Source organism: Xiphias gladius, chromosome 8 (assembly GCF_016859285.1).
Source record: "Xiphias gladius isolate SHS-SW01 ecotype Sanya breed wild chromosome 8, ASM1685928v1, whole genome shotgun sequence".
NCBI classification, from domain to species: domain Eukaryota; kingdom Metazoa; phylum Chordata; class Actinopteri; order Istiophoriformes; family Xiphiidae; genus Xiphias; species Xiphias gladius.
The window spans coordinates 16207859-16220947 of NC_053407.1; the positions used below are offsets into that span (position 1 = coordinate 16207859).

Sequence of the window (13089 nt, forward strand, 5' to 3'; positions counted from 1 at the left end):
ACTGTTCTCTATGTTGTAGAAATTTAAATTTTTGTATTCTTTCCAGTCTTCTGAGAGAGGAGAGAAAACTCCTCGACACCTTCTGGAGTTATGAGTGACAGCTGTGGCTGGTCCAGAGAGCTCTGAGCCAAGCCCCATCGCATAACGCATGCCCGACATGTCTATGTCCATCTGGGGTCCTACTCTTCAAACCACTGCCCCCCTTGCTCTCTGCCGGCAGAGAGACCAAGGGACAAGAGGAAGAACAGGGTGTGAGGACGGGCCTCTTAGGGCTCGGAGGGAAGCATCCAAAGCCAGCTGGTCTGGCTTTGAGATAAATCAATGGGCAGCGTGAAACAAAGGCAACAGAAAGAAGAGGAAGAGTTGCAGACAGAATCAAAAGAAGAGATAAAGAGAGTAAATACGTGCAGGAAGAGAAGGTTGGAACAGCAGGTTCTGTGAAGGTGTCTGTGCAACAACAACAAACAGGTGAGACACAGGTGTCACAAAAGGTCTTGACTCCTTGCACATGGTGGACGTGTGATGCCATTTAATGCCAATGTCATGTCAAGTTTGATTCAGGTTTTCATTGTGAATCTAATACAAGATTACATACGTTCAGGTGAAATTTAATGAGCTGTTGTAAATCACTACCTTAGTGTTGGTTGTATTTTTGCTAGCATCACTGTTTTTTTTTCTATTGCTGGCATCACTTTGGGAAGATGGGAGGGGTGTGTGTCGACACAAACGCGCTGCTAAAGGAGATGCTGAGAGCAATTTGGATCCACACTGTTGTCAGTTGGCATCAGCCTGAACTCACAAAGAACCACTACACAGCAGAAACTTTACTGATTGAAAGCACTCCAAGAAAACAGCTGGGGACTGTTTCTGTCTAATTGTTTTTTTTTCATGTCTATTGTTACACACTGTCTAATGCACAGGAAACACCATAATAACATTCATGTGTGAGAGGACAATGTATTATCAGTTGATATTGTTTTTTAAATAATTTGTAATTTTATGCTGTCCCACTTTTATATGATGAAATGTTGCCAATATGGTTTCAATTTTGGATACTTTTTAGAAGATGGTAAAAAAAAAAATTGAATTTTTCCTCGATGATTAAAATACTACACTCACATGATTAAGCAGCAGTATGAATGATGGCTTATGTCAAGATCAGTAGAAAACAAGGAAAACTGAATGAGTGCGGAGTTTTTAGAAAGCCAGTCCTGGGACGTCAGTTTGAAGTGAGTTTATCAGAGCTGGTGTCCAGTACAACATCTCTACCATAAAAGCATCTCTGGTTGCCATGGAACACAATCTGAGCCACCCACATAATAAAGGAAATGAATTTGGCATAACAGTATAATCATAAAAATTACAGATTTGATTGAAAATGTGCCTCTATATTCGCAAGGAAAACCTGCCAAAACTATCATTGGTACTCATGAATACATAGTAATCTGGAAAAAAACAAAAATGACAAGTAACAGTCTAAAGCTCCCCAACAAGCACATAAACATATCGCATTACCCTGCGAATAAGCTGCAGTCTTATGGTGCAACATGAAGGACTGCTGTGTGTGAGAAGCGGATGGGAGTACTATAGATCAATCATCAGTGTGGCTACCATGCCCTTTTGGTTTAGCATTTACTATGCAACTTTTTTTTTCTTTCACTTTGAATGGGCCTGTTGCACACATCATTTTCCTGTAATGTGTAGTTAGACGCAACTGTCATTGATTACAATGGACAGAGTGATCGTTATACAGTATCACCGCTGGCCTGTTAAAACCGAGCAGGTGGAATTCCTGGGTCCTTTAATATTGCCCATTTTGGAGCCAGAGTTTGCAAAGCAAAGCAAAAGTGGACCAAAGCTCAAGCAAACTGCAGGAAGAGCTAACCCACATCACTTCACGTGGCCACAAGGAACGCCCTCATCTAACCTGAACCGGTGCATGGCCAGGAGCCAGGAGCAGGATAATTCAGACAAGTGCAACTAAATTGAATAAACTTCAAGCAGTTGTCTTTTAAATTTCACCATTATTGCATTGTTATAGATTATGACATAAGGAGACATAATTATTGTGACTTTAATTTATATATATTAACTTGTTGATTTTAGTGAAAGAACCGTTTTGCATGGGCATTAAAAATCATTAAGGACAGTTGTGACTTCCAGGCCTAGAGCCCTGAACAATCAGGAGGAATGAGGAAGACTAGACACGACCTTTTCCTGTGGAACTGGGACTAACTGGTGACAAAGGAAGCACAATACACTAGGGACCAGACTATACTAGACTAATACAAATGAGCTACATACAGCAGCAGCCATCCTTTGTGAAAACCCTTCTCCTTCATTAGTGAGCATGCTGTGTAATGAAACAGGATGTCATTAGGAGAGGATGCCTAAATAATTTTTTTTACTGTTCAGCCAGGGCAATGGTGCCATTAAATCACTGATTCTGTTTGCAGAGATATCAAATTGCTGCTATTTCTAAAGCAAAGAAAGAAATCTTAATGCTTTCAAACTTCAGTAATGATGTGTTTATGAAGTCCTGTGACCTGAATGATGAAGTCATATGAGACAGAGGGAGTCATTCAAAAGCAACATGACATGCCTTTGCTTCCAGGTAATGAGTAGTCTAATGTTGTGAAACTTTGTGCAACTCCTGTGTCAACTCTGCAGTAAGTAAGTAGTAGTGGAAGAGTGATTCATGTCGCATAATTAGGTATAAGTAGCAATACCACGATAAAAGTCCTGCATTCAGAATTTTTACTTAAGTAAAAATATGGGAGAATTATCAACACAATTTTATTCAAAGTATAAAAAGTAAAAGTACGCATTATGGTGGGGAAACAGCCAATCAGTTATACATTTTTACAGTTTTATTACATAATTAGATTAATAGTGAGGCAGCAACGTGTAAGCAGCATTTTGATGTTGTAGCTGGTCAAGGTGGAGCTCATCTTAACCACTTCATATATCGCTGAGTAGTTTCATATAAAGCAATACATCATATTTATGAGATCATCTTAGATTCTCTAGATAAAATCCTAATCTGTAATCACTACAGCTGTCCGATAAATGTAGACGAGTAAAAATATCCCCCTCTGAAATGTAGCACAAGTAGCAGATGATGGAAAAAAACTCGAGTAAACTATGTACTCGGGTACTTCCCTTCACTGAATTCAAGCCCTAGATGGGACAACAGGTAGCCCTGTTCCCTTGACCCCAGGTTTAAACTGCTGAATTTCTTCACGCTCTTTCCATTTGCTTCTGTAGCTACTCTAGTGCCCTGGCTAAACCCGGTCACATGATCTTCCGATCCCATACCGAATACATATTTGGACCGGTAAATGATAACTGGGCTCTATTTTTCTATCGCACCTGCCTCCGACACGCCGGCAGAGAGAGTACGGCGGTCCAGGCACCACACCTCCTCTGATCCCTGCACGTACACGTGACAGGCTCATATGAGAATCAATACGGTCCCGCCTTCCTCCCCTGGTTGGCTGCGCCACAGACGCTGCAGATTTTCATTGGCTGAGCGAAGTGTCCTTCGCGCCGAATTCCATCGCTGTTGTCTTAGCGATATGACGTCAAATGTATCTAATGTGATGAGGCTGAGCCGAGCTATTCGGGAATGTGGTCGCCCAAATCTGTAGTCAGCCTGGAGGAAAAAACAAAATGTACTTCGATATGAATGCGGTGTTTGCTCCAGATAGTTGTACTGTGTAGTTTGGTCATTTTGCCTGTAAGTTCGGACAAAGTTTCCATAAGTTTTTTTTTTTTTTTTTACACACTGTAAACTGTCTCACTCTCGGGGGTGATTTGGGACAGAGTTGTTTTGATAACGAATATGACACGAATCAAGTGACAGCAATCTGTTAAAAAAAAAAAAAAAAGCTACGTAACAATAATAATCAGCAAAGAGTGTGTTGTCTGCTGTACCAAGTCCAACACATCTCAGATTCATTTTTACTTTATTTGCGTTTTTTAAGACTTAGGGAATAAACAGAGACTTTTCCAACTTGTCCCAATGTTTTGACTGTGTGTGTGTGTGTGTGTGTGTGTGTGTATTTAAGTGTGTGTGTGTAGGTGTGTGTATGTAAGTGTGTGTGTGTACACGCGCGTGTGTGTGTGTGTGTGTGTGTGTGTGTGCACGCGTGTATGTGTGTGTTTGTCAGTGTGTGTGTGTGTGAGAGAGAGAGAGAGAGAGAGAGAGAGAGGGGCAGTTCGTCAGATAAGGGGAGGAGTCTCTCACTGACAAGAGGAAGACTGGCTTTTCTGAGTTTGTCAGCTCCCCCTAAAATAGCAGTCAGCGTGTAAATGTGAACTGAAATTACGTTTATCCGCGGGAGCCACCGATATAGAGTGTCTATATACAGCGACTGACTTGGGAGTAAAGGTGAGTAACGGAAATAGAAACAATGTTGCGTTGAGTGTGGCAGCGCTGCTGTAGCTGTACAGTGAGTGAGGGGAGAAAAGCGCAAGAGGGAGATGTAGAGTGGATTTGGGAGTCGGGAGGCATTAATCTATTTATCTGTCTTCTCCGGGGTACGTGCCTGATGCCAGATAGAGAATGTAAAAGCCGCGTCGTGTCACTTAACGTTCGCCACGTGAAGCGAATCGGCGAAGGTTTGGATGCCGTGAGAAAAACGGCCGGTCGGGCGCGCGCGCTGTTGATACCAGTCAAAGGCGAGAAACTTTTTCCAGGATTCATCGTAAACAGTCGTGCGCCGGCAACACGCTTGGCCGTCACTGCCCCGGGGTGTCGCTTTCGCGAATTGCCCAGTTGAAACCCGGTGGCATCGAAAGTGTGAATTATCGAAATGCACTTCGTAAAGCAGGCGCGTCGTTTGGGCGAGAATAATAATCGGTGTGTATGTAATAACACAGCTGAGGCGTCACAACAACAGCGGGCTGCAGTTCACGCACTGACAGTATCGTGGAAATAGAAGTTGAGGTCGGATAGCGAGTTTACAGCAAATGATACGTTTTCACATTATGCCACTTCTCGGAACCGTTTATCCCCCCCCCCCCAAACTTATTTGAATTTAACCTATATAATAATTCTTACGTACGTTTTGAATTTTCCATATAAGCGCCAAGGCCAGTTGCCAGTTCTGTGGGTGGTGTTGAGATCTAGATGGTGCTGGTCAGCCCGTGCACCGAGGCATCGTCACAATTGGTTACAGCCCTACACGCCGTTGTGTCTGTATATCCACAACATACTCTTATCCATTTAACAAGAGGGGACATCGAACATCAAATTTAAGATTATTTTGGCACTTTTAACGTGTCACACAGTGATTCGGGCGTCTGTATCCGATAGTATGGCGTATTTCCTGAAGATAAAGTAAACAAACCCAGCCATTACTTTATTTAAAAGGGATGACGGGGGTTAATTAATTAAGGCGAGATGTTTTAGAGGCAATCTTTGTCTTGATAGACGTCTCACTGCATAAGAAAATCACTTGAAGATCCCATTTGCGGGGTGGTTCCTTGAATCTCTCAGTCTCTTGTGACCTTAACCCCTGGCCACAGTGAGCAATGGCCAACAGTAATTTGACCTTCTCAAATGTTTTCTACTGTATGCCTACACCCTACATGTCTCATTAATATTGTACAGAAGGAGTAGTTGTAACAGAAAATACCACAAAGTTAATACTGGTATGAATTTAGTCTTTGGAAAATTCTTGGTCGTATGACATATTGCAACTTGTAAAGTGTGTTTTGTGTTGTTTTTGTGGATACAATCCTGCAGATGTAAACTGTCTATCCTCAAGAGCTGTGTATTCAGTGGATTGTTTAGTTACATATATTTTAAAATGATCACTTTGCATTAACCCCAATAATAAACATTTAACTACTTAATGTATTTACCGCAGTCATCTGGTTGAACCAATGACAAATTTGACTGTTAAAGTAATTCTTCAGGGACTCGAGTTGTTGCAGCACTACTAAAGCCCGATGGTATTTTTCACTGTCCGTTTTATGTTACCGCTGTTCTGACGGCATGTACATTACCATACCAACTGGTTGCCGGTGATTTCTAAAGCAAAGCATAAAGCACCCTCCAATCTGCAGTCATTAGCTTCTGTGCTGCCCCAGGCCTTGTCAGTACCGTGATCCACATCACGTGAGCTCTTATGTCTACTGTGTGGATGAGGGATTCTTTCAGTGCTGCTGAAATGAATATCATTTTAACAATTTATGTTGTATATTAGTCAAAGGAATGAATATGATGTCTGTGAAGGCACAGATAGAGTCATCATAAATGTCTTTCTCATGAATGCGGTGAACTGTTGCTCTAACCTCGGAGATCCCGAATGCTCTACCTTTGCCATTACACACACACAGGGAGAGGTTTGATAATATGACTATTAGATTTTACCCTGTATCATTTAATCATGGACAGGATGATGCAGTAATGCGAGATAGATGGATGATATTCCACAACGACTACCGCTGTTTATTAAACGCTTTAGCCTTTGAACGTGTTATGTTTGTGTGCCCCTGCTTGTCTCTGTAAATGTGCACAAGTGCATCCTAGCGTCTAAGCACAAGTTCTCAGTGGAAAGGGAGAAATGAGAGGTGGTGACGGTGCGAGGAACGGGCAGCTGCAGCATCTTGTACTGCTCTCCTCATCCCACTTCAATATCGGTGTCTCAGCTTCTCCTTCCAGGAGAAATGTGGAGTGTGTGGGCGAGTCGGATCTGCAATTAACGCTGGTTGTCAGAAAGAGAATGCTGGCGTTTACATGATGCCTCTGAATAACTGAGTGAAAGTCTTTCTCCTCCACTGTCCTCCTCCCAGGACATTTTCCCATTTTTCCAATACATCCTTGGCTTTCACTGGAAGCCAAGGATGTATTGAATGAAAAATAAGATATAGAAGCTGAACATTCTTGGTCCAATAAAGGGGATAGTGTTCCTTTGATTGTTTGGTAAGCGGAGATGTTCTTTTATACTGCAAATCTAGCTTTTACATTACAGCAATTATGGATATTACAATTGTTTTACAATCGGTTTATATATTTTTAATTTTTGACACGATTGTAAATCTATTTTTAAATCATTTGGCTTTATGTAATAATGTTTTCATGTGCAGCATTGAAGTGGCATCTATACAGGGGTGTTTGTTATCTTCGTACTATACATTTGGCAAGTGAGTTTTAAGTGCAGCTGACTTTTCTGGCGGAGTTAGCACATACTGAAAACAGATTCTTGGTTGGTTTGGTCGATGAAACTGGCTATAATAAGGTACTGACAGTAAATTTGCATAAATTCAGAGACAACAATTAACTACAGCACTCTTTTCTTTTAAATTAATAATTGTCATTCGCTCCTTTTTTCTTTATACAGTTGATTTTAGCTCTATATTTTGGTAGTATATCATGCTTGAAATGGCAAAAAATAAAAATTAAAAAAAGTTAAAAAAAAAATTAAACCATCTGTGGCATGATAATGTTCATTGGCTCAGTGTAACTTCTAAACTTTCTCTTTGACCAACAAAATCATCTAAGTAACACGATTCATTGTTTATTGGAGCATCAACATGGAGATTCCAGCATTCTCCTGTGAGACCTGGAGTCTGGATGCAGAATCTTGAGCCTGGCAGATAATGTTTTAGACCGCAGCTAACTGTAGACTGTCCCCTGTAGACTAACAAGAAAAGTCCTGTGCTGTTTTTTTTTTTTTTTTTTGGTAAACAAATATTCATCTTAATATGAACATTTTTTTTCATCATTTCTGTTTTTGTACAGCAAGCTAATTATCAGAACTAACCTATACATTTAAAGCATGAAAGTTTTGTTACTTTAAATTGAAGTCAAGAGACACATTTAAAAAAATTTTTTTCCCTTCTGCATCTGGTTAATAGTAAATAGGTCACTTGTACCTGCAAATATCCGGAGTGAGGGGGCGTCACGGTGGGCCTTTGGTTAGCACTGGTACCTAACTGCAAGGAGATCCTGGGTCCAGTCCCTGGCCCTCTCCCTGTGAGGCATTTGCACGTGCTTCTCATATTAGACAGGATGTTCATGTGGTGTGATTGTGAGCCACTGATCTGGGCATGCACTGGGTGTCAGACAACATTAACTTGCTAAATGGTACTTACTGTTTTACATGGACTGGTTGATTCAGAGTAAAAGGAATTTTCTTTCAAACATTAAAACACATTGAGTACATTGACTTGTAATTTTCAGATATCACAAAGTCAGTTAATAGAATTCATACTAAGGCTGTTACTTGACTTAAAAAGTGTTTTGTTTTGTTTTTACTTTTCTAATATTTATAATTAATAAATGTAATACAAGCAGATTGCTCCTTCATAAAATAGCTAAATTTCACTGGCAGTCAGGAACTCTGGAGAATCTCCAGTATTGTTTAGGCCCTCTAATAGCTTGATGTAAGCTCAGAGGGTGAATTTATCACTTGCTGAGGCACCATTTGTATAGCAAGACAGCTAGTAGTGACCTCTCAACTGTCCTGCCCTTGACTGAGACCTCTGGTGGTAAGCCACCCTGTTTGGCTCACTCAGCACATGTGCTGCTGAGCAGGGCAGAGCAGCTTAAGGCCGCACTGTCTTTCCCTGCCTCCCCTGCTCTTCCAAACAAGGCCTGACTGGAGGTCTATTCCCCTCTTCAACCTGGACCACACATTGGAATCAGCAAGAAGATCCTCAAGCAGAGCTGCACTCCAAATCTGCTGTTAATCTGCTTTCAACACTGTGATCCTAGTCCGTGTCTCACTACTCATCCATACTGGTCGCTGACTGTGACTCTGAATACAAACAGACAAATCCATGGTGTTACATAGCCACTGTCACCACAGTAGTATCCTAAAATAGGGACTGTCCTCTAGAAAACGACGCCATACCACCCATAGTTACGTTTAATTGTTAGGTGACTTCCAGCGGCCATAATAATTATGACGGGAGTAAAGGAGAAAGTCATGCGATGTAACATATAGAGCGCCAAAGTCCGCGTTAGGAGGAGGTTGGGGTGGATGGACGGGTGAACAAGACACAGGACTTTGACACAGGAGACTGCAGTTCTTCTCCCGTTTTGAAACCAATAGTCATCCATGACTGTTCCACAACCTTAACTGCGGGACAACGAAGGTCCTCTTACCTTTTTTAATCCAAACCATGACCTTTCCCTAAACCTAACCAAGTAGTTTTTGTTTCTAAACCTAACCATACCATGACGGTTCCATAAGCTCAACCGCAATGAAGGTCTGCCATGCCTGCCGTTGCAGGAATGCTATTTCAGGTGTTCTTATGGGTCGTATCAAATGGTAGGCACAAATGACCTATATGGTCCTTCAGGTTGGCGGACTTTTGAAATTTTTTGTATTCATAAAGCGCCATACATCAATTCAAATTCCCTCAGTTGCTGGCAACTGGCTAGAATAATAGCACATGAGCACTGTGTGGTTTGGGACGGTAGACTGTGGAAGCATGCAGTGGAGCAAACTTGTTTAGCACCTTTCAAAGATGCCACCTCCTCCTTCCTTGGCTTTCTGGAGTGAAAGAGAAACCACAGAATCACACTGTGCATCATCTCAAAAGCGAGTGGGCCACACTTAGAAGACATGTAGGCCAAACGCGTGTGTCCTGTGGTTTAGTTAGTCATTATTTCTTAGCTTGTTTTCTAATTGTTGTATACATGAAACAGACATTTCCTTGCATGGAGACGTAATAATAGTGAGCGACTATGTTGCTACACAATACTAAGGCGATATTAAGTTGAATCATGTGTAAAGCAAAACTGATAGTTGAAAAAGAAGTTAAGAAAGACATCTCTTTGCTGAGTTGCATTTTAACTGAATTTTAATGAGACATACATAAATCAAAGGAATATATTATAATCTAATTTACTAGATCAAAAGATCTCCCATGATTGCTAATATACCCCACTGTATTGAATTCCTGATGCTCTACTGTAGATCTTTCTCTCTCACTGGAGATTTAACTTCCCCGGCTTTGTATAGAGTTGATTAAGTAGAAGCATCATGAGCAGACAAACAGTTGAATTGTGTGCAAAGCAAACTTTCTTCAAAGTCTGGTAAACTCTGTGATGTTTACTATGCTGTTACAGAGTGCTAAAATAAGCGATTTGAAACATCTCTTACAACCTTTATCACCATTTAATCAAGGATCCCATTATGTTACCCAAGATAGTATGAAGTAGAGTCCATGGAAAACTGTTTACCAGTGGCTGGTGTAGTAAATACAGCTGTGAGACCTGGGTGTCACAGCTCCTACAGTGAGCCCATTGACTAAAAGTCCAGTAGCTGCTGGAAGGAAGAGCTGGATCTCCTGCAGCTGGGCAAGCCCTGTGGCCCCCCGAGCTGCAGGAAGGAGGCCTGGCCTGCGATATCCTTGTTTTTCTGTCTGTCTGAGAAGCCCCGTGAACCAGGACAGCTGGGGGGGATGTGATTCCTCCCATTATTTCGTAGCAAACATCAGACATATGAACAGGGAAGTGACCCAGACCCCTCTACTCTCTGGAAGCTGCTTCAGTCCACCGCAGGGCTCTGACTTGCAGTTCAAAGTTGTCTTCCTCTCCGCTGTTAGGGTTGTGCTCTAGCAGCATGAACACTACAAAGCCTTATGTATGGTCTTTTCGCTAGAGCATTAATTTCCAAACTGTTGTACATGATACTGAGATATGTCATGTTATGTTTTATGTTGTGTGTGCAGATTCAGGATGATAAAAAGTCTTTTTGAGCTTGCCAACTTTAGGGGAAATATAAGGCATGTCAAGTATGATTTTTACATGCCATGGGACTTTTCCATGGCTTGTAAAAGGTTTGTAAAAGGGTAAACATTACTCCTTTTTATTCTTTGAGTGGGCACAATTTAAAAATCTCTGCACTCTGGAAAGCCATATCATCAATATTGCTTTTTCAATTCCGTTAAAACTAGTTTTTTTGAATCAACTCCATCCATAAGGTTATTGTCCTTGAATCTCCGGCCCCTAGATCCCGGCTCTCTATATTGTGACTGGGATCAAGAGGTAGGTGTTGAGTCTGCCCGCTGTTTGTGTGCCTGCCAGTCTGTCCTATCCCCTTCTCCCAGTCCACTTTCCATCTGCATGCTGTCGGCTGCAAATCTAGGTGAAAATGGTGTAATTTTTTCACCAGTGAGTTGTTGCCAGCCTGTATTCATGTCAGACTGTGTTGTTGATTGTGTTCCCCCTCCTCCCCTCAAACTCTGTTGCTGGTCCAACTGCCAAGGGTGTTCAGAACGTATATGGGGGGGGGGGGGGGGGGGGTTATCCATCATCAGCCGTTGGCCCTGGGACTCAGGACCAGAGGCTATCAGCAAACAGTTTGACTAAAAAGATTCCTGGAGAGGTGAACAGCAGCAGGGCCTGTGGGGGTCTCGCTTTCTTTCTTTCTCTCTGTCTATCTCCCTCTCTCTCTATCACAGTGTTTGCACACAGTATTCATGTGACAGCTAGCACACATCATCTGATTTGGGAGAAACTGGGTTGTAGCTGCAGAAATGCCCCTTAGATTATTTGCTCAGTGAATGCTGTTCATTGATGTCAATAGATATTCAAATGGAGATAGACACGCGAGAGAAAAATCCTCTCATCTTTCAGATTGAAGTCAGTCTGCCAAGTTGTATCAGTAATAAAGAAATGATCTGCCTTGCATATTTTTTGTCACATCTGCCTGGTGAAAACAGGGCATTGAGGGATAGTCTTCTTTTAAAACTGCTGTTTACTGTTAAAACACATCATTCACAAAGCAGATTCAGAACGTGCAGAACGTCTCCTAGTGTGTCACATAAAACCAAATGGCATAAAACCCCATGACAAACCTTTTACACACTCAGATTTTAGACATTTCCTGCCACTTCCAGCCTCAATGTGTCATACTGTCTTTTCAGAAATTGCTGAGCAGTTGCTTTATTTGATATGTTTACATGAAATGAAATGTGTGAATCACAAAGCCGGTAAGAAATCATTAAAAGACTAATTCTATAACATTAAACTGTAAGAAAAAAAAAAAAATGCTACTTTAGCTAGCTCCTTTCACTGTTGTTATGACTCATGGCCATACTCACTGCTCAGATTGCATAAACCTTTTATGTAATGGAACACTGTGGGAAAGAGGCATCAAGTGGAAGATAAAAATGGGAAGAGAAAATCAAATATTTATTCTGAACTTTTTAATTTTTTCCATTAAAAACGGCCATTCTCTGAAGGCAGACTGTAACTATAATCCTAAACAATATGACCCACTATTTATTTAGTGAAATCTGCCTGCTGATCATCAAACACTGGGGGAGAATTGAATATCTCGAATCTCAGTTTTTCCAAAGATGGGTTGAGATTGGGTAAATGCACTACTGCTGAGACACATTATGCATGATGTCCCTAATATCCTTACACTGTGGATTCCCCCTGGAGGAAGATCTTGGTTCATCTTCACTGTTTACCATTTCTGTGTTGCGGTCTGCGCAACATCAAAAGGCTGCCATGGCACATAACACAACTCGCAGGGTTCCTGGGAGGGTGGGGGGGCTGCTCCCTATGGTGTTGGCATTATTATTATTCCCTGGTGAGAAGTCCATCTGATGATAGACAACCATGCAAATTGATACATGCCATTGTACCATATCAGACCACAGCACTACACTATAATGCTATGCAAATTTATAAACCTCTAGGACCATGCATGAGTTTGTTTTTTTGTGCATGTGTGTTTGTGTGTCTGTGTGCAAGTGTTAGATAAACAGAAAGAGTGAGAAGACTTTAAAAAATTACACCTCTGGCAAAAAGCAATAAAAAGTAATGAAATGGTGAAAACAGAATAAAACTCACTCGGATGTGTAACATGTAACTTTAGCAGTCAGAGCAAAGTGTGACACAGGAAGTGTTCATCCATAAAGACTCCTGAATACTGGTGTTGTGCCATGTCAAGACACTGGCTTGTTAAACTGACATACTGTCATAAGGAATGTTGGTGATGGAGGGTTTTTGCTCAGAGACATAGTTTGTTAAACCGGTGGGGTTAATATGAAGTGAGTACTTATTCATTAGTCTGTCAATTGCATTGTACAGACATAGCATGACATACTGTG

The 13089-nt window shown here is 41.4% G+C and overlaps 1 protein-coding gene across 10 annotated transcripts in view; it reads left to right on the forward strand.

The window, feature by feature from the left end:
* The first annotated feature begins 235 nt into the window (after positions 1-235).
* Positions 236-13089, forward strand: part of mef2aa (myocyte enhancer factor 2aa) — a 61867-nt gene continuing 49013 nt past the window's right edge. For 8 of the 10 annotated variants that reach the window (XM_040132418.1, XM_040132423.1, XM_040132415.1 and 5 more), the window contains exon 1: positions 4253-4393. The gene's annotated coding sequence lies outside the window, so the exon portion shown is untranslated. Of the gene's footprint in view, positions 469-4252; positions 4394-10976; positions 11012-13089 lie in introns of those variants that run through there. The other 2 variants (XM_040132414.1, XM_040132413.1) reach the window with 2 other exon arrangements.